General features: G+C 49.1%; 1 protein-coding gene across 2 annotated transcripts in view; it reads left to right on the top strand.

Annotated features, from left to right (window-relative positions):
* Positions 1 to 26,906, top strand: part of OLFM2 (olfactomedin 2) — a gene marked incomplete at its 5' end in the record, with an annotated part of 63,611 nt that overhangs the window by 30,199 nt on the left and 6,506 nt on the right. The gene's annotated exons all lie outside the window — the stretch shown is intronic.

Genomic DNA, 26,906 nt, shown 5'->3' with positions numbered 1-26,906 from the left:
GCAGTGCATGGAGCCTCCTTCGAAACAGGGAGACAGGTAATGATCAAATATTCACAAAGAAATATAAATTGCAACTGTGATAACAGCTTGAGGAAAAGATTCTTGGTGTTATAGGAGATTCTAATAAGGGGATTTGATCTAATCTGGAAGGTCAGAGGAAGTAAGAGCTGAGATCTGAAGCAGAGAACAAAGGGTATTCCAGGCAGAGAGAATTGCTTATGCAAAGGCTCTGAGGTGAGGGAAAGTGTAGGCAGTATGACAGACCAAAGAAGGCTTTGGAGGAGAAAGACGGTGTAGGATGAAAGCAGAGAGGTAAATAAAGGGCAGACCTGCAGGGCCTTGTGACTTTGTTAAGGAGTTTTATCTGTATCCGAAGAATAAAAGGAGTCTACCAATGAGGTTTTGGTTGGGAGAATGATATCATCAGATGTGCCTCATAAAATTTCCCTACCCTCCTACACTGTTGCTGGGAATGTAAGTTGGTGCAGCCACTATGGAAAACAGTATGGAGGTTCCTCAAAAAACTAAAGATAGAGTTTCCATATGATCCAGAAATCACACTCCTAAGACATATATCTGGACATATTTGTCTGGACAAAACTATAATTCAAAAAGATAATGCACCCCTATGTTCATAGCAGCACTGTTTACAATAGCCAAGACATGGAAACAACCTAAATGTCCATCAACAGATGAATGGATAAAGAACATGTGGTATATGTATACAATTGAATACTACTCAGCCATAAAAAGGGATGAAATAATGCCACTTGCAGCAACATGGATGGACCTAAAGATTATCATACTAAGTGAAGTAAGTCAGACAGAGAAGTACAAATATCATATGGTATCACTTACATGTGGAATCTAAAACATGACACAAATGAACTTATCTATGAAACAGAAACAGATTCACAGATATAGAGAACAGACTTGTGGTTGCCAAGGAGGAGGGGGTTGGGGAGGGATGGATTGGGAGCTTGGGCTTAGCAGATGCAAACTTATATATAGAATGGATAAACAACAGTGTCCTACTGTATAGCACAGGGAACAATATTCAATATCCTGTAATAAACCATAATGGAAAGAAATATGAGAAAAAAAAGTTCCCTGAGGCTCCCTTGTGTTCAGTGGACTGGTAAGAGGAAGGGTAGAGCAAGGTAGACCAGACAGACTTTCTGGATTGCGAGGGTGGCTTGGACCATTGAGTGGTGATAGAGAGTGGAGAAACCTGCATGAGTTGTAAAAATATCTAGGAGTTAAAGTCAACCAGACTTAGTGAGGGAGTGGAAATGGGGGTGGGGATAATGCCTAGGCATCTGAACCACTGGCTTGGGGGGATGGAGAAGGTGACATAGGGAGTATTGGATGAGAACTGGGCTCAAGAGAGAAGATCTTGCATTTCATTTTGAGAATGTTGAAACTGAGGTACTTTGGAGATGTCCAAAGGTGTTGGGCGGAGGGGATCAAGGAGTCAGATGTATATATGGATTTGGAGTTCTAAGGACGTTAATGCATACAAGTGATGATATAAGATTTGGTTAGAGGAAGCATCCTTAGAGAAAGATTGACGTAAAGAGAGAGCCTAAGGCTGAGTCTACAGCAGTGGTTCTCAACCCAGAGATGATTTTGCACCCAGGGAGATATTTGGCAATGTCTGCAGATATTTTGTTGTCACAGCTGAGAGGGGATACTAGCGGTGTCTAGTGGGTAGAAGCCAGAAATGCTGCTCAACATCCTACAATGCACAGAATTGTTATCTGGCCAAAATGTCAATCGTGCTTAGGTTGAGTTACCCTGATCTAGAGTAACATTTAATGGCCAGGTAGAGGAAGATGAGTCTGCAAAACAGATGCACTGGGGTAGGAAGGAACCATGCAAACATATGTGATGGCAACCAAGAGAAGGAAATATATCAAGAAAGAGAGAAGAGTCAACAGAGTTGAACCCTGCTGAGAAGTCAAGAGAGATGGTGGGCTGAAAAGCATCCATTGGATTTAGAAACGTAGAAGCCATGGGTGGACTTTGCAAGAACTATGTTGGTCGTATGATGGGGTCAGAAACTAGATAGGAGCAGTGGAGGTGCGAGTTCAGGAAGTGAGGAAATGGAGGCAGTTAGTGTAGGCAACTAAGAAGAGGAGGAGAGGAGCAGTAGACAGATGGAAGGAGGAGTCAAGTAAGGCGTTTTGTTTTTTCGTAGGAGAGACTTGAATTTATTTAAAAACCAATGAGAGGGCTTCCCTGGTGGCACAGTGGTTAAGAATCTGCCTGCCAATGCAGGGGACACAGGTTCGAGCCCTGGTCTGGGAAGCTCCCACATGCTGCAGAGCAACTAAGCCCGTGCGCCACAACTACTGAGCCTGCGCTCTAGAGCCCACGAGCCACAACTACTGAGCCCACGTGCCACAACTACTGAGCCCACGTGCCATAATTACTGAAGCCTGAGCACCTAGAGCCTGTGCTCAGCAACAAGAGAAGCCACCACAATGAGAAGCCCGCGCACTGCAACGAAGAGTAGGCCCTGCCCGCCGCAACTAGAGAAAGCCCATGTGCAGCAACAAGGGCCCAACGCAGCCAAAAATAAATAAATAAAATAAAATACCTTGGGAAAAAAAGAGAAAGTTCTGCTTGAGAGGGAGAGATTAAATATGTAAGATAAAGACAAGTAATATGATAGATAGATAAGTATAGACGAGAGACAGATAAATGCAATACATTGTATGAGAAGGCAGAAGAGGACCAAAGCAAGAAAAGCTGCATGATCCTTACACGATGAAGGACAGCTCCTCCACTGTAACAGGAGGGAGGGGCTGGGATGGGGCAAACGTGTGTAAATTATGTCAGGGGAGAAGAGGGCGTTCCATTTTATGGCTGTTATTTTCCCTGGGAGGTCAGGGAATGTTGGAGGGGAACGGAGAATGTTTTGAGCTTTCCAGTGTAGCTGGAATTGCCCGTGATGGTGTGCAGGCCTTCCCCATGGTACACACCCATGAAGGAAGCCCTCTTCCACGTCTCTTACTGAACTCCTGTCCTGAGGTTTGGCATATGAGCCTAGAGAGAGATCAGATGGGGAGTGGGGTGTCCAACTCCAATATGTACGAGGTAAGACTCACGATGGGTTCTCGTAAAGTCCCCAACTCTTGAAGATTAAGCTGTTTGTAATAACTTATCAAGAAAGCCTTGTAACAATCCTTGAAAGACCCATAAAATCCACTCTAGTGAATTTTAGATAATGGCATTGGAAAAATAAAATCCCCCTACCCTTGTTAATCCCGGAACACACCAATCATTTGCAGTGGACATTCATTCAAGAGGCCTGAGCACTTGTGGGGGAAGTGATCCATGAGTGGGGAGATGCCCAGGAAGAGGAAACTTCAGCTATTCATTTCCCACCTATTGTAGAAAGCTGAGCTAGGGCAAGGTGGGCTCAGATACTAAGATAGACCTGGGGAAGCTGCATTCTGAGATAGATCAGGCTCAGCTCAGGTCCTGAAACTGGAGATTAATTCAAGTCCTGGGGCAGAGCAGAGATACACCCCTGAGGTCTTAAGATACTCCGTGGTTGACCCTGAGACACACTAGGGTCAAGCCCAAGCCCTGGATGGACAAAGACTGAACTTGGGTTTGGGGATAGACCAAAGATAAACCTGGTCCTAGGAGACCTAGGAGCCCAGGAATGAATCCAAGTGCTGGGTGAGTCAGGGCTACAGTATGAGTTTGAGAGAGACAAGGCCAAACCCTGGTCCTGGGATAGACAAGAGATGAACCTGAGTCCTGAGATGGTCCAGTGCTGAACCCATATCCTTAGAGAGACCAGAGCAGAGCTTATGAAGATACAGACAGAAAATGGGCTTCTCTTGGGAAAGCTGGGGAGAGCAGGCTTGCCCTCGGGGGATCTCCCAACCTGTTGAGCCACTTTGCTCTAACTGTTGAGTACCTCTTTGATTAATGTCCATTGTCAATGACACGGCATGTCCCAGGAGTAATGAGGGGAAGTGAATTTTATTTGCCGATGCCAGGTCATCCTAAGACCCAGGTCGGAGCCAGCTCAGGCCCATAGGCCCAGAAACAAGCTCGGCAGAGCTGACAGCTTGGGAATGTCCAGGGTAGCCAAGCCTCCCCTCCCTCCATGTTGTTTGTTTGTTTGTTTTCGTTTTGGGCTTTTTTTTTTTTCTTTTTTTTTTTTTGCAGTACGCGGGCCTCTCACTGCTGTGGCCTCTCCCATTGCGGAGCACAGGCTCTGGACGCACAGGCTCAGCGGCCATGGCTCACGGGCCCAGCCGCTCCGCGGCATGTGTGATCTTCCTGGACTGGGACACGAACCCGTGTCCCCTGCATCAGCAGGCGGACTCTCAACCACTGCGCCACCAGGGAAGCCCTGTTTTGTTTTTGTTTTTCGGGGTCTTTTGGTCATGCCACACATCTTGCAGGATCTTAGTTCCCTGACCAGTGATCAACCTGGGCCCTGGTAGTGAAACCACTGGAGTCGTAACCACTGAACAGCCAGGGAATTCCCCTCCTTCCGTATTGACTGTGACCACTCTGATGGAGACTAGAGTGATGCTTACACTTCACACAGGCTCATCACGCACAGGGGCTCATGCATTCACACTGCAACAGGTACACACAGCACACAAACCCATGCAAGTGCCTCAAACACACAGCAACACGCTTTGCATAAATACGCACATTGATACAGCTGCCATATACAAATCCTCACACACACACACATACACAGAGGCACAGACCACATCACAGATACACTGCCAGCCAGCCAAGGCAGTGCATTCAGACATAGCCTCCCACACCACAGTCATAACACTTTCATATTTACAACAGTGGCACTACTCTAGGGGATGTGGTGTTCTCTGAGAACAGTGCCCCCAGGAGTTGTGCATGCAGTGCCTCGCCATTCACATTCACATTTTCTTACCCACCTGCAGAGTCTTGCACAGACTTACTCAGTCCCTGTTTTATACAGTGATATGTGCAGTTGCATCCAGTTGCTGATGCTTTCACACTTAAGCCTGTACATGGCTACACACTCACGTGTGTTCTTGGCCACACGGACACAGACGTGCCACTCGTCCATCTCACGCACTCTCAGGCTCTGTGCTAGTCAGCGTAGGCGAGGCTGTGCTGCATAACACACAGTCCCCAAGTCTCAGCGGATTAGCATGACCAAATGAGCGATTGCTCATGCTACATGAGGGCTGGCAGGGATCTCTGCCTTGTGTGGCCAGCTGCTGGAGGCTTCTCATCAACACACACTTCCGCAATTCCTGAGGCAAGAACGTGGCAAATCACGCGCTGGCTGTTAGAGCTCTTAGCCGGAGGTCACTTCCACTCACATAGCGTTGGCTAAAGGAAGTCCCAGGGCCACATTGGGGAAGTACAGCCCTATCATGTGCCCAAGAGAGAACTGGAAATTGTGTGAACAGTTCTATCAGCTGCCACAGTCTCTTACACATTCGAAGAGTTAGACATTCACAGAGGCAGACCCACACATGCACATTTTATTTCTTCCCATGTGGACTAGTCTTTGGCACCTGTTCTCCTCCATGGGACGAGGCAGGAGGCCACACATGCCCTGCCCATAGTTTGCCTCCAGAGCTCCATTGTTTCATGGCACATCTGAGGGATCTCCTGCTTCCTCCTGAGCTGCGGGGTCTCAGGGCAACAAGTTTCCAAGCCCGTGCTATAGTCAGAGCTGAGAAAACAGCATACATACCTTCTCTTCCCCCCCGGCGAAGAAGAATAGTAGGCATTGGTGGATCTCCGTATTGGCCGAGAACCTTCCCCATCTTGCCAACTGCAGCTCGGAAGAGGAACACCGAGGGGAGAAGGCGATTCCAGAGAGACCCCAGTCCTCTCCATCCACGTGTCCTCCCGTCACCACCAGGACCCTCTCCTTCCCCTCTCATGGCCCGCCCCACTCCTCCTCTGACTACTTAAATATTCCAAGGTAGGAAACTCATGAATATTTATAAGGGCCTGGCAGTGAGGGAGATTAAAAAAAAAAAATTGGAATCTATGAACCAGGATCCGTCTATAAATAACAGGCCCGTGGCTGGCGGGGCTCTTCCCTCACCCACCACATTCCTTCGACTTCAGCTCCAGCCCCATCCAAACCTCCCAGAGCTACCCCTCCTCACTCCCCCCGACTCCACACACAGCTTGGCTGTGGATACATAAATCCCCATCGTCCAGTGCACTGTCACACACACACACACACACACACACACACACATTCCCACACAGCTGAGCACACATTCGCACCTGCCTGGGATCTAGCCCACTGCCTCCTTTCCACACACAGACATGCACTTGCAAAATCGGCCTGAACACGTCCAGGCAGCCTCCTCCTGTGTCCACATTCAGACAGATACAGGCATTTAGGCTCAGACCCGCACACACAGCACAGAGTCTCACACAATCTCATACACCCAAAGAGATGCTTGTGGACCACTCCCTGACCCACAAGCCAATCATGGCATTTCCCCTCAGTGGGCCTCAGTGTCCTTATCTGTGTAGGGGGACACTCAGAGTCCCTGCCTCATAGGGAGTTGTGAGAAATATTTTTTAATTTTTAAAATTAAATTAATTTATTTATTTTTGGCTGCATTGGGTCTTTGTTGCTGCACGCGGGCTTTCTCTATTTGCGTCTAGCTGGGGCTACCCATCGTTGAGGTGCGCAGGCTTCTCATTGCGGTGGCTTTTCTTGTTGCAGAGCACGGGCTCTAGGCACTGGGCTTCAGTAGTTGTGGTGCATGGGCTCAGTAATTGTTGCACACGGGCTTAGTTGCTCCGCGGCATGTGGGATCTTCCCAGACTAGGGATCAAACCTGTATCCCCTGCATTGGCAGGCAGATTCTTAACCACTGCACCACCAGGGAAGTCCCAGGAGTTGTGAGAATTTTTTAAAGTAAAAAATGGATACCTGTTGTGTTCAAGGCACTATTCTAGGTACTGGTGAAACAGCAGTGAACAAAAACAGGTGAAGATCCCTGCCCGACATTCTGGAGGGGAACAAAAAATTAATGCATAAATGATGTAGTGTGTTGGAAGCTGATAAAGAAAAGAAGGCAACGGGTGGTGCTGAGACATTCGTAGTTCTGACTGGAGGAGGAGGGGTGTCAAGGAGGCCTCTTGAAACAATGGCATTAAATAAAGGAGCTGGAAGGACATTCCAGGCAGGGGGAATAACGGGTGCAAAACCTCATATAGAAGTGTGCTCGGGGTGTTGTAGGAACAGAGGAGGGCTGTGTGGCTGGAGCAGTGAGTGAGGGGGAGCATGGAGGAGGCGAGGGCAGGGAGGGGACGGGGACAGACTGTGCAGAGCCTTGTGGGCTGCAGGAGGACTTTGGCTTTTACTAGTGAGGTGGGAGTCATAGAGGCTTCTGAGCAGAGGAAGAATATGATCTGACTTGTGCTCACAGGCGCCCTCTGGCTGCTGCAGGGGGAACACACTGTGGGCGGTGAGGGTGGGATCCAGGGTACCAGGGCAGAGACGACTGCACCAGGAAGACGCCCGTCCAGAGCGGGAAAAGTGCATAGATTCCGATTGTAAAGAGGTAAGAGAAAGAGACAGTTAAAGCTGTCTCCAAATGAATGCATTTAAAGGATTCATTCTTTATTTCCAGAAATGTTTATTGAGCACCTACTGGGTGCCAGGCACCGTTCTGGCTTGAGGACACAGCAATGAGCAAAGCAGTAAACATCCCTTGGATGCTGCCCTTGGAATGCTGACAGCATCACGGGGCAGACAGAGGAAGCAAGATAAATTTTAATGTAGGGTCAAGGGGCAGTACATTTTATGCAATAAAACGCAGCAGAGCGACGAGCCTTGGGGAGTGATAGGGGCTGCACATTGCAGGTTGGGTGGACTGGGCAGAGCTGGGGATACATTCTGACACGAGCGCTGTTATCAGGAGTGGATGATAGATGGCGTATGTAGGTGGAAATGACAGAACCTGGTGCCTGGGTGTGAAGATGAGCTTTGAAGGGACACCCACATAAATACCCTCTTCTGTTGAATGTTCATTGTTTCCCCCCATCTTAGGTTGGGTTCCTGAGAAGCAGAACCCAAGACAGGGATTTGGAACACATGACTAATTGTGAGTGGAGGGTAAGGGAAGTGGGACGAGGGAAGGGGACTCGGGTATATTCCAGGCTTGGCCTGATCCACAGGGATGGGGGGAGCTCTGGAACATACATTGTACTGCAGAGGGGTGGGCTTTTGGACCCCTGCATCAATCAATCATTGGCTGCCCCTGGGGTGGGGGATGCCTCCGAGGCATCTCCAGTGTGTGGTAGCTCCCCAGAGCCAAGGGCAGGTCTCCAGAGAAGGTCACCAGTGCTAGCTGTGAGCCTCCACTCTCAGCAGCTGTGGGGTGTGTGTGCCCCATTATAAGAAGATCTAGGCAGAGCCCCAAGAGCATTGCCTACACCCCCAGGCTCCAACAAAGAGGGTCATGGGAGCACCAGGCACTTATGCCAATCACAGCGCAGATGTCTGACACCAGAACCTGTTCTCAGCTCTCTCAGGATGAAAATCAGGCCAACTTGGCAGTGGGGCTCCCCTCACACAGCTGAGATCCTTTCCGGATTCATTAACTGCTGGAGACTCAGCTCCCCGCTGCCCAGACTTGCCTGGGAATTGCAGAAGGGAGCTGTGAGGAAGAGATGCAGCCCTGAAACAGATCCGAGTAGCTCATTTCATTCTTCCATGGTCCTGTAGGAAGGCACTGCCATCATGCCCATTTCGCAGATGTGGAAATGGATGCACAGAGAAGTTAAATCACTTGCCAAGGTCACACAGCTAGAAACCAGAGGAGCCAGGATTTGAACTCAAGTCGTTAGGATCTGGGGTCTATATGCTTCTGAGCTACATTCTACTGCCTTAGACCCCACGCCCCCTTCAAAACCCAAAGCCCCTGTATCCACCCTGAGAGGAGTGGGAAGAAGGGAGGAAACCCTGAGAGAATAGAACAGAGAATATGTGAAGGGTGGGGGAGAAAGAGGTCACCTGGAGGACTTGGAATGGCAGGAGGCACTCATTCATTCATTCATTTGTTCATTCATTTACTCATTCATGTCCTGGTGATGCCTGCCTACTCTGTCCAGCACGTGCTGGTGTCGGGGCCGCAGTGGGAAAGAGCACCCAACTGTGCCCTTTTGGAGCTCAAGGTCTGATAGGGCACGCAGACACTCATCCAGGCAAGAAAATGTATCAGATATAATGACCTTGTAAGAGGGAAGGGGTAGGGACTTTGGAGACACACACACAGGGGATTCTGACCGGTCTGCAGGGATGGGGGAGGCTTTTCAGAGGTGGTAATGTTTACTCTGAACCCTGAAGGATGCAGAGAGTTTGGACAGCCCTGGGGTAGTTGGCAGGAGGATGCAGAGTAAACACCAGCATCTCTACAGCGCCACAGAACTGGGTTTGTAATTCTAGCTCCACTATTTAATATACAGAGCAAGCAGCACCACCTCAGGGTTTAAAAAATATTGGTCAAATACAATGTTCTAGGCATTGGGAACATGGTAGTGACCAAGATATAAGGTCCTTGTATTTGTACACTTCTCCTACCCTACCCCAGCCAACAAATGTATATAGTATGATTTCTTCCATGACAAGTACCAGGCAGGGAGATGGGGACTGAGAAGATCTTCTTTAAGGAGGTAATCAAGGAAGGCTTCTTGAGGAGGTGACTTTTAAACTTAAGTGACTTTTTTTTCTTTTTTCTTTTCTTTCTTTCTTTCTTCTTTTTTTGGCCATGCTGCATGGCTTTCGGGATCCTAGTTCCCTGACCAGGGATCGAACCTGGGCCCCTGCAGTGAAAACGCCAAGTCCTAACCACTGGACCACCAGGGAATTCCCATAAACTTAGGTGACTCTTAACTATGCATAAGAAGGATCCAGCATTATCACTGTTCCTTCAAAGACTTATTATTGTGAGGCATGAAATGGGACAGTTGACTGAAACAGATCCTCCCTAAGTGTGTAGCTTCGTAATTAAGACAACTTTAGAGAGAGGCAGGCTGGGCCCTGAGTCCTGTGGGCTGGTCATTTACATGGTGTCCCTCAGATTCATTCCTTGCCCTCCCCTTGTTTTTGGTATCAGAGGGGGGTTGGCCCCCTGAAAACTACATTTCCCAGGTTCCCTTGCTCACTGGCTTCCTGTAGATTTGGCCAGTGGGAAGCCGTGGTGACAGTTGGAGGCGGGAGGAAGAGAGAAGTCAGGGGATTTCTCCCCCTGTTTATTTGCTGCAGGCAGTGGCCTTGTTGTCCCCTCCTTGGGTCCAGCTCCACTAACCCCCTTTGCCCTGCCACCCTGCAGCAGGTTTTTTTTGTTTTTTTTTTTTGTCACGACGCGTGGCATGTGGGATCTTAGTTCCCCAATGAGGGATGGAACCCGTGCCCCCTGAAGTGGAAGCACAGAGTCTTAAGCACTGGACCACCAGGGAAGTTCCTAACCCTGCAGCTTCTTACAGTTGCTATTCTTTTGATCACTTCACCTTCTGCACCTACCCCATCCAGCCCTTCTGGCTCCTCGGCACCACACTCCCCATATTAAATTCCCTCCATGGAACCATCTAGCATGTCTTCTGTCCCTCAACAGACTGATGGCATGGTAGGCTCTGCCCCTTGCCTCTCCTCCCTGACTTCAGCTTAGGACACCCCCTACATCCCACAACTGTCTGGAGGTGAATGGAGGTGATCCTATCAGGAGCTGACCTTGCACAGTTCTTACTACGTGCTCAGGCACTCATTTACCTCCACCACAATCCTAAGAGGTGGGTGCTGCTGTTAGCCCTGTTGTTTTGTTTGTTTGTTTTGTCTTCGTTGCTGCGCACGGGCTTTCTCTAGTTGTGGCAAGTGGGGGCTACTCTTCGTTGTGGTGCGAGGGCTTCTCATTGTGGTGGCTTCTCTTGTCGCAGAGCACGGGCTCTAGGTGTGCGGGCTTCAGTAGTTGTGGCATGCAGGCTCAGTAGTTGTGACGTGCGGGCTCTAGAGCGCAGGCTCAGTAGTTGTGGTGCATGGGCTTAGTTGCTCCGCGGCATGTGGGATCTTCCCGGACCAGGGATCGAACCCGTGTCCCCTGACTTGGCAGGCGGATTCTTATCCACTGCGCCACCAGGGAAGTCCCAGCCCTGTTTTATATATGGGAAACCGAGACACAGTGAGGTTCAAGTCACTTGCCCAAGGTCACATGGCTGGGAGGTGGCCCTAGGAAGTCCCTCACGCACGCACATGCCTGCATAGTGCCTGGCACACGGACGGCACTCGGCAAGGCTGGTGATAATGATAATCATTACATGTGGAGCTGGTCTCTGGTGAGTGCCAAGACTGGAGGTGATGCTGAAACTCCACCTTGGACCAGTGCAGGAGCCAGCAGTCACAATGCATGCTGACTTAAGGTCCTTCTGGGACCCATGACCTGGTAGAACGATCCTCGGGCTCCTGCTGGCTCCTGTGCCAGCCCTGGAGGAGAGGGGGCAAAGGGCCTCTCTACAGCAGCTTTGGCTGAGAGCAGCTGCTCTGTGCTGAGCCAGGATCAATTTCCCTTCAAGTGGACCATTCACACTAACAAAGGGCTCCAGTGACCCAGGTGGCCATCACTGCCTCCTGCCCTCCGAGCAGAGGATGTGCCTCTCGGCCGGAGCTGTTTTGCTTTGAGATCCATTTCTTTGAAAGCTCTGGAAAACTTCAAAGGATGGGCCGAGTCAGCCCCCCAGTGTGCTCACCTGAATCTTGCTGGTGGATTTCTCTGCCTCTCTGTCTTGCTCTAACCAGCCCACCCTCAATGATCTTCCTGACCAGATCTTTTCTCTGCTCACACATGGTTATGGGCTGAACGATGTCCCCCCCACACCCCACCCCACAAATTCATAAGTTGAAGTCCGCACCCTCAGGACCTCAGAATATGACTGTACAGTTAAGTCCCCTCTATACAAATGAGTTCTGTTCTGAGATCATGTTTGTAAGTCCAACAAAGTTAGCCTAGGTACCCAACTAACACAATCGGCTATATAGTACTGTACTGTAATAGGTGTATAATACTTTTCACACAAATAATACATAAAAAACAAACACGAAAAATAAAGAAAACTTTTTTTTTTTGCGGTACGCAGGCCTCTCACTGTTGTGGCCTCTCCCGTTGCAGAGCACAGGCTCTGGATGCGCAGGCGCAGCAGCCATGGCTCACGGGCCCAGCCGCTCCGCGGCATGTGGGATCTTCCCGGACCGGGGCACGAACCCGTGTCCCCTGCATTGGCAGGCGGACTCTCAACCACTGCGCCACCAGGGAAGCCCAAGGAAACATTTTTAATCGTACAGTACAGTACCTTGAAAAGTACAGTACAGTACCAGCTACATCACCACTACTTTTACGCTTGCTTCCGGACATCCTGGGCTTGACATCCTGGGGGGATGCCCAGAGGAGCCACCAGTGTCAGGAGAGGAACATTGCCACCGTGAAACCATTGCTTGGCAGGAAGGGAACCAGGGGATTCAATACCCCAGACTCTTTCCTCTGCCTGCCCACCACCCCAGTCTCTTGTGGTCACACTCACTGGCCAGACGTCACTGGAAGCTGGAGGGCGGGGGCTTCTGGGAGGTGGAGGCTGCAGGGGTCAGCCTCCTGGAGCACAGAGCCGATGGAGAAGTGGGGTGAGAGGACCTGGAGGGGCAAACAAAATATCCAGCTCATCTCCTGGCCTCCCGATTTGAGCTTCAACTCGTGCACCATCTTCTCCCTACTGGAGTAGAATCTTTGCGAGAACAGGGATATTTGCCTATCTTGTTTGCTACTGTGTCTCCAGTACCTGGCACAGAGTAGGTGCTCAATCATCAGTATTTGTGGGATGCCTTCGCCCATGCTGTTCCCTTTGCCTGGAACCCTTGTAACCAGGCTCTGTAGCTATCCTCTGCTCTTGTGCTCGCTCCATCACGGTTTTGTCGCGCTGTTTTCTAATCGCCTCTTTGTCTTTCAAATATCTTAGCTCCCTTAACCCTCAAAACACAAGCATTGTCATCACTCTTCCCCGCTTTGAGGAAATTGAGGCGCAGAGAGAGTAACTCGCCCAAGGTAACCCAGAGCCAGGATTTAAATGCAGACTGTCTGAGCCCCAGATACTGGGCTGCCTTTTTGGATTCCCTGTCAGCATCTATTTGCCTTTTTTTTTTTTTTTTTTGGCTGCACTGCACAGCTTGCGGGATCTTAGTTCCCCGACCAGGGATTGAACCCTGATCCTGGCAGTGAAAGCACCGAGTTCTAATCACTGGGCCACCAGGGAATTCCCTCTATTTGCTTATTTTCATGCCATAATCAATTTTATTGCACTCACATGTATATTACATTGCCGATGTTAAGCTATTCGAATACACTAACAACAACCTCAACGGCATCAGTTCTATTCTTAGCTCCATATCACTGGTGGGGAAACAGAGGCCCAGGGTGGCTAAGTCACTCACCCAAGGTCACACAGCACAGCTGAGATTGGAACCCAGGCGACCTGGCTCCAGATTCGGTGCCCTAAATGACCGTGCTCTGTCGCCTCACCTTGGCTGGGGGAATTGAATGCCCGTCTTTGAAATCCTGAATGTGAGTCCAAGGTGTAGCCAAATGATAAAAGGTTTGGACCCCAAATTAACTTGCCACCCCCAGCGGTGCACACAGAGCCCACGAAAGTCAGTTTTCAGGCAGTGCTGATGCCTGACTGTCCCTGTGAGTTATTAGCCAGCAGATCGGGTGTTCCCTGTCACCTCCTGGCCACACTGTCCAGCCTTCAAGGCCTCCCTCCCTCCATCCCCCGCCTGGGAGCCTCAGAGCAAACACCTCCATTTTGTGCAGGGGCGTCCCTGGCTCCCGGCGTGAGATTCCTGAGGCAGCCAAAGAAGGTCAGCTTCCCCCGTGACGACCTTTTCCGTGCACCGATGGATTGATTTCAGAAATCCAGCTCCAGCCAATGTGCCCATCCCCTACCGCAGGCACTGATGGCTGCAAATTTATGCCCAAGCCAGAAATTGAATTCCTATAGGTCGAGAGAATTGTCAGAAAAGCTCACCTGGGCTCATTTTTACTTCTGACAAACGTCAGGAGAGAGATTAAGCCTGGGCTGGTGTCTTCCAGCAGCAGGGACTGTGGTGACGGGGAAATGACCTTGACGTGGGTATTTTTCTTACATTCCCTGGCTTCACCTTGGCCTCCCAGAGCTGAGAAATAAAAAGCAACCAGACCCACAGGCCTGTGTGGTTAAAGGGAATTCCCATTTCTGATCAGCTAATGTTAAAGAGGGGCAAGCTCTGTGTACCCAAAGGCAAGTCTCTTGGTCCCTGTGGCAAATATTGAGCCATACAGAGGGATGGGAAATAAAGCTTCTAATTCATCTCCATCACGTGACAGCCAGGCCACTTCCTGCCCCAGGTCCTGAGGCCAATTCAGTCTCGGCAACTCTGCAAGGTTCTAATTAATCTTCCCTGTGCTATGACCGAGAGGGCATAAAAATGTGGATAATGGGATGGGACTTCCCTGGTGGTCCAGTGGTTAAGACTCCGCATTTCTACTGAAGGGGTTACAGGTTCGATCCCAGGTCAGGGAACTAAGATCCCACATGCCGCACAGCGAGGCCAAAAGATTTGTTTTTAAATGTGGATAATTCTGTAGCCCCTCACCCCCACTCTGCCGCCTGCCCGAAGGCCGGGAAGGAAGAAACAGAAATCAAATAATAGCTCTGGGAAGGAAGAATCCCCGTCTTGCTAGAAAATATCTCTCTCACTTGCCTTGAAAAATGAGACGTCTGATGCAAATGTAGCTGCTTCCCTTTGGTACAAAAGCCCCTAAATATTAAAGAAATGAATCCTTGATGTCTACAAAGAAAGGATCAAAAATGAAACTTTCTGAAAGGAGAAGAGCTTTTATTTCGCTGTGAACTTTTCTAGATCTGGCCTCTGGCAGGGATGCCTGCAAAACATGGAGTGCGGGAGGATAAAGAAATAAATGACTGCCATTCTTGTATTCATTCATTCATTCATCATTCAGGAAGTGTCTGTGAAGCAGCTACTGCATGCCAGGCATTGGGCTGTGAGCCAGGGAAACCTCAGGGAGAAATTAGGACCTGCTTCCCGCCCTTCAAAGCTGGTGGGGCATTCTACAAAGTCTCTGACCAGTAGTCCTCAAAACTGCCAAGGTCATGAAAAGCAAGGAAAGATGAAGAAACTATTACAGACCAGAGGAGATCAAGGAGATGTGACAACTAAATGCAATGTGGAATCCTAGATGGGATTCTTGATCAGAAAAGACATGAGTGGAAAAACTGGAGGAATCCCAATAAAGTCTGGAGTTTAGTAAGAGTGATGAACCAATGCTGGTTTCTTAGTTGTGACAAATGTGCCATGGATATGTAAGATGTTAACAACAAGGGAAATCGGGTGAGGGGCGTATGGAAGCTCTCTGTCCTGTCTTTACAATTTTCCTGTAAATCTAAAATCCTTCTGGGACTTCCCTGGTGGTCCAGTGGTTAGGACTCCACGCTGCCACTGCAAGGGACACGGGTTCAGTTGCTGGTCGGGGAACTAAGATCCTGAGTGCCCCGCAGCTTAGTGAAAAAATAAAATTAAAAATGATCCATTAAAAAAAATAAAAATTAGGGGCTTCCCTGGTGGCGCAGTGGTTGAGAGTCCGCCTGCCGATGCAGAGGACATGGGTTCGTGCCCCAGTCCAGGAAGATCCCACATGCCGCGGGGCGGCTGAGCCCATGAGCCATGGCTGCTGGGCCTGCACGTCCGGGGCCTGTGCTCTGCAACGGGCGAGGCCACAACAGTGAGAGGCCCACGTACCGCAAAAATAAATAAATAAATAAATAAATAAATAAATAAAAATTAAAAAGATAAAAAATAAAATACTTCCAATATAAAAAGTTTATTTAAAAAAAAGTTAGCAGGGGACGTGGAACAGTTCTAGAACAGTGCTGGTTCCGTGAATTGATATAAAAGCTCCCCCTGACTGGGCAGTCATAATGTACCAGGCACTGTGACTGACTCTTGACATGTACCAATTCATCATTTTCACAAGAACCCTGTGAAGCCTGGCCGTTATTATCCCAACTTTTAGATGAGGAAATGGAGAGGTTAAGAAAGCCACAGAGGGGTTAAGCTACTTGCCCAAGGTCACACAGGAAGGAGTAGATCAGAATTTGGACTGAAGCAGCCTGTGTGATAAGATCTACAGCTGGCTGTTCATGCACAGTATTTACTGAGCAGTTACTATACCCTTCAGAGGCTGACTAGAGAAACAACTCTTCTAGGGCTTTCGGGGATTTTAGTTCAGGGGATTGGTTACAAAGATGATGGAAGAGATGAAAAACTAAACAGAGATGGAAACGAAAACCAGAGATTAGCAACAGCTGAGAGCATTTATTCCCCTAGCACGGGTGGTTGTGGGGTGGTGGATAGAAGAGGTGGTATAAACAGAGCCCAGGCCTGGGATTCCCAGTGGGAGCTGAAGCCACGGAACCAATGCTGGAGCACAGGAGGCAGAGAAAGCAGGGAAATACCGCTGCTTCTCCCCTGGTCCTGCCCTCATATCCTCCACGAGTGCCTCCCATTGGCTGAACCTTTCTGAAAGCAAAGGAGTGTGAGAGCTGTAGTTCCCAACCGTATGCAGCAGAGCAGGGGAAGGAAAGGATGAAAATTCAGCCATCAGGCAGCTTACACTTCAGTGTGTGTACGCATATGGGGAGACTAGGCAGGAAGGGGAAGGGATGGTTTTGGTTCCCATTTTACAAATGAAAGAGGCAAAGGGATCTGCTTAGAAGCTCACAAAGAGGAAGTGGCAGTTCCAGGATTTGGACGTGTATTATGGGTTCAACCTCGTAGGGTTCTTCTGAGGATTGGTGAGAAACGAGCTGCAAAGCCCTTAGAATAGAGCCTGGCTTACAGGATATGCTCCATAAGTGTTAGTTGTTATTGATGAGAAGGAGGATGATAATAATTATTATTACAACTACTGTCATTGTTATGATGCTAAAGGACTTTCCTTTGCATAGAACTGCTGTATCCCACTGTCACAGGACTCTGTGTGTGTATGGGTGTGTGTGTGAGGGGGTGGGGAATGGGGACCATTTAAGGGAGGGGTCCATCCTGGAACCAGAACACCCCACTCTGCTGAGACCTGAGCAGATTTTCCCCATGTGAAGGAGGAGAGGGAGAGTGTCCTAAGCAAAGAACACAGCACGGACAAAGATACAAAGGCAGAAAGGGGAACTAAAACAGCTGTATGTGGGTGAAGACAAGTAAGCGGTGAGGCTGAGAATTCAGCCGTACCCAAGTGGGCAGGACTGGTGAGTGCGTCCAGGTGGCATTTGGGCTTTATACTGAGGGCACTGGGGGCCGTGAAGGGTCCAATATGGGAATATGGGGGGGTGACACTTAGTAAACTTATTTATTTTTGGCTGCTTTGGTTCTTCGTTGCTGTGCGCTGCTTTCTCTAGTTGCGGCGAGCGGGGGCTACTCTTCCTTGCGGTGCGTGGGCTTCTCATTGCGGTGGCTTCTCTTGTTGCGGAGCACGGGCTCTAGGCGCACGGGCTTCAGTAGTTGCAGTGTGTGAGCTCAGTAGTTGTGGCGCACAGGCTTAGTTGCTCTGCGGCATGTGGGATCTTCCCAGACCAGGGCTCGAACCCGTGTCCCCTGCACTGGCGGGCGGATTCTTAACCACTGCACCACCAGGGAAGCCCGGGGGTGACACTTTGAAAGCTGGCTCTGGCTTCTCTGAGGAGAATGGATCAGTGGATGCAAGGCTTGAAGCCAAGCTTCCATGGAGAGAGAGTCTTCTCCCATGAGCATAGCGGCTAAGAGTGAGGACTTGAGAGTCTCACAGGCTGGGGTCCAAATTCCAGCTCAGACACTTGCTCTGTGAGTTTGGGCAACTAACTTTCCTCTCTCTGCCTCAGTTTTTCCATCCGTAAAAATGGAGCTAATGTTAGTACATACCTCATTGGGGGAGGGGAGGCTACAAGGATTTAAAATTTGTAAAGCAGCTTAGAAGAGCATCTTAGTTCATTCAGGCTGCTATAACAAAAATACTGTAGATGGGGTGGCTTAAAAAACAACATTTATTTCTCACAGTTCTGGAGGCTGGGAAGTCCAAGATCAAGGTGCTGGCAGATTCAGTGCCCGGTGAGAACCAGATTCCTTTTTCATAGACGATGTCTTTTCTCTGTGTTCTCACGTGGCAGAAGGGTTCAGGGAGCTCCCTGGGGTGTCTTATAAGGGCATGAATCTGACTCCCAAAGACCCCACCCCAAAATACCATCACATTGGGGATTAGTTTTCAACATATGAATTCTGGGGAGACAGAAACAGTCTATAGCAAAGAGCACTCTATAAGTGTTAAATAAAATAAAAAACCAGGGCTTCCCTGGTGGCACAGTGGTTGAGAGTCTGCCTGCCGATGCAGGGAACACGGGTTCGTGCCCCGGTCTGGGAAGATCCCACATGCCGCGGAACGGCTGGGCTCGTGAGCCATGGCCGCTGAGCCTGCGCGTCCAGAGCCTGTGCTCCGCAACGGGAGAGGCCACAGCAGTGAGAGGCCTGCATACGGCAAAAAAAAAAATTAAAAAATAAAAATAAAAACCAGTAGGAGAGGCTTCTCATGGCTTTTAATCCCATCTCTCTGCTGAGGGCACCCAAATATGTATCTCTAGCCAAACCCTCTCTCCTCTCCCTCCTCTACTTGATATTTCCACTTGGAGGTGGTCACAAGCAGCATAAATGGAACATGCCTTCAGGCTGGACTCTTGATTTTCATCCCGCCTCTAATTTTCCTCCCTGCCCCACTCCACATGGGCTCCTCCTCCAGCCTTTTTCAGCTCAGTAAATGGTATCCCCCATCCATGCACTCCATTGCTTGGGCCCCAAAAGTTGGACTCATCCTCAACTCCCCTCTTTCCCTTCCGCCCCACGTCTAGTCCCTCAAATCCTGTGGGCTCTGCCTTTATATTTATTTATTTATTTAGCTGTGCCACGAGGCATATGGGATCTTAGTTCCCCAACCAAGGATCAAACCTGTGCCCCCTGCAGTGGCAGCGCGGAGTCTTAACCACTGGACCACCAGGGAAGTACCGGGCTCTGCCTTTAAAACATAGGAATCTACCCATTTGCTGTCCCCATTCCATCTACCCTGGTGCAAGCCCTCATCATGGCTCACCTGGATGACTGTGGGGGTGAACAGCATGTTCAAAGGCCCTGGGGTGATAAAGAGCTCAGAAGTCATTGGGAATCTGAATGTAGGCTGGTGAGATTCAGGAGACTCGAGTGAGGGTTTCTTTCTTCCCTGAGGGGTCTCCTCAAATGGGGTGTTATTGAGTGCTGGGGACGGGCAGGAACTTGTCCTTTCTCAAAGCAAACTGGTCTGATGACTGGAGTGGCCTTCGTGTTGTAGCCTGGATGCAGACCTCTGTCCATCAGCCCTACCCTTAGGGCTGTCTGTGGGCATCCACGGTGTTTCCGACAGTCTGGGCCACACTGCAAGGGAATGGACTGCGTTTGTAAATTCTTGCACAAGGCAAGCCTTCTCCAGGGAGAAGGACCCCAGGGAGGGCAGTCAGTCAAATTCAGGGGCCTGTGTCTCTTCCCATCTTTCCCAAGGGAGTCTATTTCATTCATTTTGGTCCACGTTGGCACTGTAATGGCAGAGCCTAAGACATCCGGGAATGTATATCTGGACCGGGGCCCAAGGGACAATGGGGGTCTTCTGCCATGGCTTGGCTGGCTTCAGAGGGTGAGAGGTGGTGTGTGCCAGCCTGAATAGCCTCTCAGGGCAAGATGGCTTATCTGCATTGGAAGGGAACGAATGAATAAATGAATTGGGAATTCCCTGGCGGTCCAGGTGTTGGGACTCAGTGCTTTCCCTGCCGAGGGCTTGGATTCAATCCCTGGTGGGGGAACTAGGATCCTGCAAGCCACAGGGCATGGCCAAAAAAAAAGAATGCATGAATGAATGAACTCACAGTCGCCCCCCTTCGTCCCATCCCAGCCCCTCCCCCGGCCACGGACTCTCACAGGCCAAGCCCCAGCTGCTCAGACTGAGGGAGGCTCTGGTTCTCCATCTCGGCACCGGTGGTGAGCTGATGTCTTCTTTAAAGCCTGTCAAGCTTATCACTCAGCGGGGATTTGCCCAATACTGCTAGGTGTAACAGGAGCAGCCTGCTATTATCTCAAGCCCTCCAAAGGGACTCAGGCCCCGTCATGGCTGAGGCGTGGCAGATAGGTATGTCCCTGATCATTCATCACGCCTTTCTGCCGTCCCTGCAGTCAGAGGGAAGCCGCAGCCGGCCTCTGTGCCTGTCTCAGATGATCTGCAACTTGATCTCAGACAGTCCCTCCCTGGGACAGACAGAAACCGATTTGATGGTGGAGGGGAAATGCATGGTGAATCCGTGATGGGCTGTTTGCCCATCAGCATCTACTTATTCAACAAACGTTCACCATGCAGGCCTGGGGGATTCAGCAATGAGCAAAGCAGACAGAACTCCCCTTTCCCATGCTTTTTCCCGTCCGGGGGGCGGAAGCAGGCTTTGAGCCAGTGGTCACACCCAAGAGGTCCCAATGGCCATTGTGATCAGGGCTTGAAGGAGAACAGGGGAGGTGCAGCATGGTGGTGTAGACTGTGGAGCCATGTGGCCTGTGTTCAAATCCCAGCTCCACCACTTATAGACTGTGAAGCTCTGGGCAAGAGATTTGAGCCCTCTCTCCCCTAGTTTTCTTCACCTCTCAAAGGTGGATAATGACAGTGCCTGCTTCCTAGTGCCATGGTGAGAACTCCGTCAGTTAAAGCATGCAAAGTGCTTAGAACAAGGCTTGACATACAGTAAGAAATACAAGTATTAGGGGAAAAGAGCACAGGATGCATTGAGAAGTGGGTAACATGGGGAAGGGACAGTGGAGGCTGCTTTTGCAAGAGACATTTATGCTTGAGCCCTAGAAATGGGGAAGAGTTAGCCCAGCCATGAGATGGGGCAAGAGTTTTGATGGCAGAGGGACCAGCCAGTGCAAAGACCTGAAGGTGGGAAAAAGCATGGTGTGTTCCAGGAAGAGGAGGATGCCTAGAGGATGGGCCACAGAGAACACGGCCGTGTGAGCCTTGGGGTTTCATTGTTGTTTTTTGTTGCTGTTGTTTGGTTTGGTTTTGTTTTGTTTTGGCTGGACCGCATGGCACGTGGGATCTTAGTTCCCCTACGGGATTGAACCCGCGCCCCATGAAGTGGAAGTGCGGAGTCTTAACCACTGGACCGCCAGGGAAGTCCCATGAGCTTTGTTGATTGCCTGTTACACTGAAACAGGACTCCCCTCCACCAAATTACATCAGGGAGATGTAACTAGGACCAGAAACTAAACTGGCCGAGTCACGTGGCGAGCAGGATGGAGCAACGTCTATGTCTGTCTTTGGTAGGACTCGACACCCTGTCTCTCCCTGTCTCTCTTTCTCTCTCTCACTGCCATCCGGCTGTGACTTCTCACCATCTTGCATTCTCAGCCCCAAATCCAATGGACTCTCACCCATTCTTCCAGATCATCTCAATTCAGTGCCCGCATCAAATTCAAACCATTTTGACTTCAGGAAGTTACGAAATTGGCTTTAGAGCATCATGAGGATTATAATAATAACAATAGCAAACGCTTCTGTAGCACTTACTACATGCTGATGACTGTTCTAATTGCTCACAAGTATAGTATTTTTTTTTTTTTTTTTTTTTTTTTGGCCACGCCATGCAGCATGCAGGATCTTAATTCCCCACCCAGGGATTGAACCCGTGCCCCCTGCATTGGGAACGTGGAATCTTAACCACTTGACCACCAGGGAAGTCCCCTCTCACATGTATAGTATTGACTCGTTCAAGCTTCCCAGCAACGCTGTGAGGTGGGTACAAATTATCATGTCCAATTTACAGATGAGGACAAGGAGACACAGGGAGGTTAAACAACTCACACAGCAAGTGAGTGGCCAAGCCAGGACATCAACCCAGGCAGCCTGACCCTCAGACCCTGCTCTTAACCGCCTGGCTCTACTCTAGCAGCTGAGTAGGAAGAAGGAACATCCAGAAGAAACGAGTCATTTCCATTGTAAGGATGTTGTCTGGAAAGATGCTGGTGACATCACACGGACTCCTTTTTGGGAGGACCGTGGGAGAGATCCTTGCCTGTTCTTGGTACTAAAAATAGTTAAGTTTTCTCCTGAGCATCTGGTGTGTTTTTGTTTCAGGACACTGGGAGCCGCATAAATGACCAGCTTTCCCTTTTTGAGTTGGCGGCTAAGGAGCTTGAAGCCAAATTTATGGCCCAACCATATGCTGGTTGTTCAAGTTTTTAAGGGATGGGTTTTTCTTAGCCTCACTTCTGGCTCTATGTCCCCACTTTTTCTCTCTCTTCCTTGCAAAAAAAAACCCCCAACCCCCCCCCCATAAAACTTTAAATGGACTGAAAAAGAACTTCACAAGAACAATACGTGTTTATTGTAGAAAAGTTAGAAGGTAAATTTGAAGATGGGGATAAAAACCCCTGCTAGTCTCCGATTTTAATGGCTGCATAGTATTCCCTGCCGTAGAGTTTTAAAATCAGTGCCCCTACTGGCAAACGACTGGAGGGGAAAAAATTCCAGTTGTCCAATTTTAGACAGCAGTTTAATGAGCATTCTTGTAGCAATTGAGTGCTTGTCACATGATTTCCTTGGGCTAAATTCTTAGACTCAGATTGGCTGCGTTAAATACAAATGCAGAAACCTTAAGGCTTCAGCTCTGGATTGGCAGACCGCCCTCCAGAAATATCTAATTCCTGCTCTCCTATTTAACTGGAGCTATCGTGTGGTATTTTACATATCCTTGTAAACCACTTGCAGTTCTCTCTGGAACAAGGCAGCCAACAATAAATATACGAGCCCCAAGCCACTTCTGCTTCCTGATTAAATTATTCCGCCTCAAACGCAATAATATCCTTGACTTATTAAGAGGCAGCTGCTTGCTCTGTTCCTGTTTGCTAATCCCCAATAGCCAGTGCTCAATGGTTGGCTGCCCCTGGGATCCTGTAGCAATCCCTCGGCCCCCGGAAGAACCAAGAATTGTTTTCTGAACCAAGACGTAGGTGACGGAGCTGTAGGCTGAGCTGATGATCCCGGACGCGAGAGCTAGAAAAACTTCTCCTGCGTGTCCTGTACTCAGTTGATCCTGGACCTGTTACAGAGACTGCTGCTTAATCGGGGCAGCAGCCTGGGTGAAAGCATTTGAAAAATCCCAGCCACTATGGAGAACAGTATGGAGGTTCCTTAAAAAACTACAAATAGAACTACCATACGACCCAGCCATCCCACTACTGAGCATACACCCTGAGAAAACCATAATTCAAAAAGAGTCATGTACCAAAATGTTCATTGCAGCTCTATGTACAATAGCCAGGACATGGAAGCAACCTAAGTGTCCACTGACAGCTGAATGGATAAAGAAGATGTGGCACATATATACAATGGAATATTACTCAGCCATAAAAAGAAACGAAATTGAGTTATTTGTAGTGAGGTGGATGGACCTAGAGTCTGTCATACAGAGTGAAGGAACTCAGAAAGAGAAAGACAGATACCGTATGCTAACACATATATATGGAATCTAAGAAAAAAAGAAAAAAAGGTCATGAAGAATCTAGGGGCAGGACGGGAATAAAGACACAGACCTAGTAGAGAATGGACTTGAGGACACGGGGAGGGGGAAGGGTAAGCTGGGACGAAGTGAGAGAGTGGCATGGACATATATACATGTGAGGTGAGACAGGCCACCAGATCAGAAGTGTCTGTACTGGGAGAGCTCCGCGGCTCTCACACCTGCTGTTATAAACATTTCCCTTAGTTATAGGCGTTCTCTATCCCTAGGACTGTGACCTCTGAGAATTTGTGACTTTGGTTTGAAGCTAAACCCAGTCTGGGAGAGCTGGCCTTTGGACTGTCAAACACGGAGCCTTCCAGGACATTCCAATAGGTTCCCAAGGACATGAATTGACTGTGTATTTGAACTTGAACCCGATGGGCGAAACTCAGGCTCTTTGCCGTGCTGAGATTTGGCAGCCAAACCCCGAGCATTTAATTACGCTGCTGCAGAGAACACTCCAGCGAGGTGCGTCCAACGCAGACAATTATTTTAGGAAAGCCGTGGAGGCCTTCTCTCTGCACCACTTAAATCTTGCTTCTCTTTTACAATTCAATATTTCATGTGTTGAGAGAAAATGGCTTGTTTGCTTCAAAGGACACGCTACAGAATGTAGGAAGGGGATGTTAATTATGTTGAACCGGGCTGCTTTGTCTCTGCACAAATGAGAATCTTCGGGGGGTTCTATCCAAATTGCTTGGGGATCAGAGCCAGGGGAGCACAGATGGAGATGTTTGGACTCAAGTTCATGGTTTTGGTTTTTTTTGTCTTTGTTTTTTGAGAACTGTATTTGTCATGAAAAAAGGTGAAGCTAGTTCTGCATTCTCCTAGAACCAAAGGTGAACGCATTCCTGAATCACTTTTTTTTTTTTTAATTTTTATCTTATACTGGAGTTTAGTTGATTTACAATGTGGTGTTAGTTTCAGGTGTACAGCAAAGTGATTCAGTTATACATATACATATATCTATTCTTTTTCAGATTCCTTTCCCATACAGGTTATTATAGAGTATTGAATAGAGTTCCCTGTGCTATACAGTCAGATCTTATTGATGATCTATTTTATATAGAGTAGTGTGTGTATGTTAATCCCAACCTCCTAATTTATCCCTCCCCCTCTGGGTCACCCTTTTTGTCTTAGGCCATCCTTCTTGGTTTAGGTCAGGCTTCTTCAGGAGCAGAACTGGATGAGAGGAGTTGAGTGCAAATACTTAGCTGGGATGCGGTCCCAGGAGGAACCAGTGGCGAAAGGGAGATGGGAAGTGAAGGAAACCCAGGCAGGGCAATCTAATGGTGCCACTGTGGGCACCTGGACCACAGATCCCCATGGGATCCTCTGGGAAACTGCAGGCAGCAGGCACCCCAGAGTTCTCCCACTGGAGAGGCGAGAGGGCTGGTATTTATCACGAACTCCATGGAGACTTCCGGGTGGGAGGTGCTTCTGCCTGCCCAGTGCAAAGGCGGGGTGGGCTCGGACCACCCGAGGAAGCCCTTGGCAGTGGGGGATCCTGGGCGCTCTGCAGTAAGGCTGGAGTGTGGGCTCCACCTGGACCATGCCTGCGTGCAAGGGAGCCTGGGAAGGTGAGTGACTTCATTCCTCCGCCGGGGAAACATGGACTTGTAAAGGGGGGGTTCCCTCAACCTCCGAAGTGTGTACATAAGGCTCAAAGAATGACTAATTACAATAGTTTCAGATGGCGTCTATGAATGGTTTCTTTATTTATTTTTCTTATAAATTAGCGGACGAGTCAAGCTCATCTGTACAGTGATATCACTTGCTCACATTCCAATAAGCTAAAAAAAAAAAGGCTTTATTGAGTGGGAGAGAAAAAGGTGGGCTAACAGCTGGAGTCTCTGGGATTGCTCATAACTCACAGCCTGGCTTATCTCTGCTACAGCTCATGGGAACAGCCTCTGCAGGGTGATAAGCAGTGGCTGTGCAAATGATCCATGATGGTGAAGCTTTGTTTCTCTGTAAAACACTTGGGGTTTTATCAGACTTTCTTCCCTGTCTTAGGAATGCATTCTGGATAGGACCAGCATCTTCTACTTCCCATCTCCTCGGTTTCCACCCATCATGGCTTGTCTGGACTCTTGCAGTCACCTCTGCCCTGGTTTCCCACCCTTGTCACCTCACACCCACAGTCTGTTCCCCCCACAGCAGCCAGGGGGCGCTTGTGAACACCTGAGTCAGGTCCTGTCCATCCTCTGCACAGAACCCTCCTTGGCTCCTACCTCACTCAGAGCAAAAAATCAGTGTCCTCCCCATGGTCCACAAGGCCCTGCACATGCTGTCCTGTCCCATCCCTGTCCTCATCTCCCCCACCCCCTGCACAATCTCTCCCTCGGTGACTGTTCTAGCTGAACTAGCCTCGTCCATGTTTCCCAAGCATACCAGGCATGGTCCGGCCTCAGGGCCTTTGCACTTGCTGTTCTCTCTGCCTGGAACATCTTTCCCCAGATATTCTCATGGCTCCTCCCTCACCTCCTTCAGGTCTTTACTCAAATGACATCTTCTCATTAAGCCCTTCCCAGGGCCCCTAAAATTGCAATCCCTAACCACCCCCCAACCCTAGCATCCTCCATCATTTCTTCCCTGCTTTACTTCTCTCTATGGCACTCATCACCCTTTAAATACTTGGTGTTAAGCTATTTGTTTATTTCTGTTGCTCTCCACTTTAATGTAACTCCTAGAGGAGCTTTTGTGTTTGTGTTTTGTTTACTATGTTTTCAATATCCAGAACAGAGCCTGACACACAGTAGGAGTTTAACAAATATTTGTTGAACATATGAGACCACAATGCCCTGATTAAAAACAAAAAGACTGGGACTTGTGACTGACTCCAGTACGTTCTGGGGAAGCTCAAGGGGGCCTGATCTGGGGGCCCAACACGTCCCATCCAGTGAGGATTCAATGCTTTTTGAACAATGTTTCTCCAATCCGTCCAGATATTGGTCAGAATTTGTGTGCCAAAAGTGTCCCTTCCTCTCTTCCCTTCTCCTGGCTCACTCATCACTCAAGTTCAACTTACATGTCCCTTCCCTGGGGCACCTCCTCTGAGACCCTCAGCCTGGGAGGGTCTGTTACTCTCTGTACTTTCTTTATAGCATTCACTGCAGCATATAGTTCTAGAAGTAATGGCAGAATTCTCTAATTCATGTCTGTCTCCTCCACATCTATGGGCAGCAATCGATATGCTTTCTTCGTCTCTC

The sequence above is a fragment of the Hyperoodon ampullatus genome (assembly GCF_949752795.1).
Source record: "Hyperoodon ampullatus genome assembly, chromosome: 4".
NCBI classification, from domain to species: Eukaryota; Metazoa; Chordata; class Mammalia; order Artiodactyla; family Ziphiidae; genus Hyperoodon; species Hyperoodon ampullatus.
Note: the sequence above shows the minus strand (reverse complement) of the source record. Positions and strands in the feature narration are given on the sequence as shown.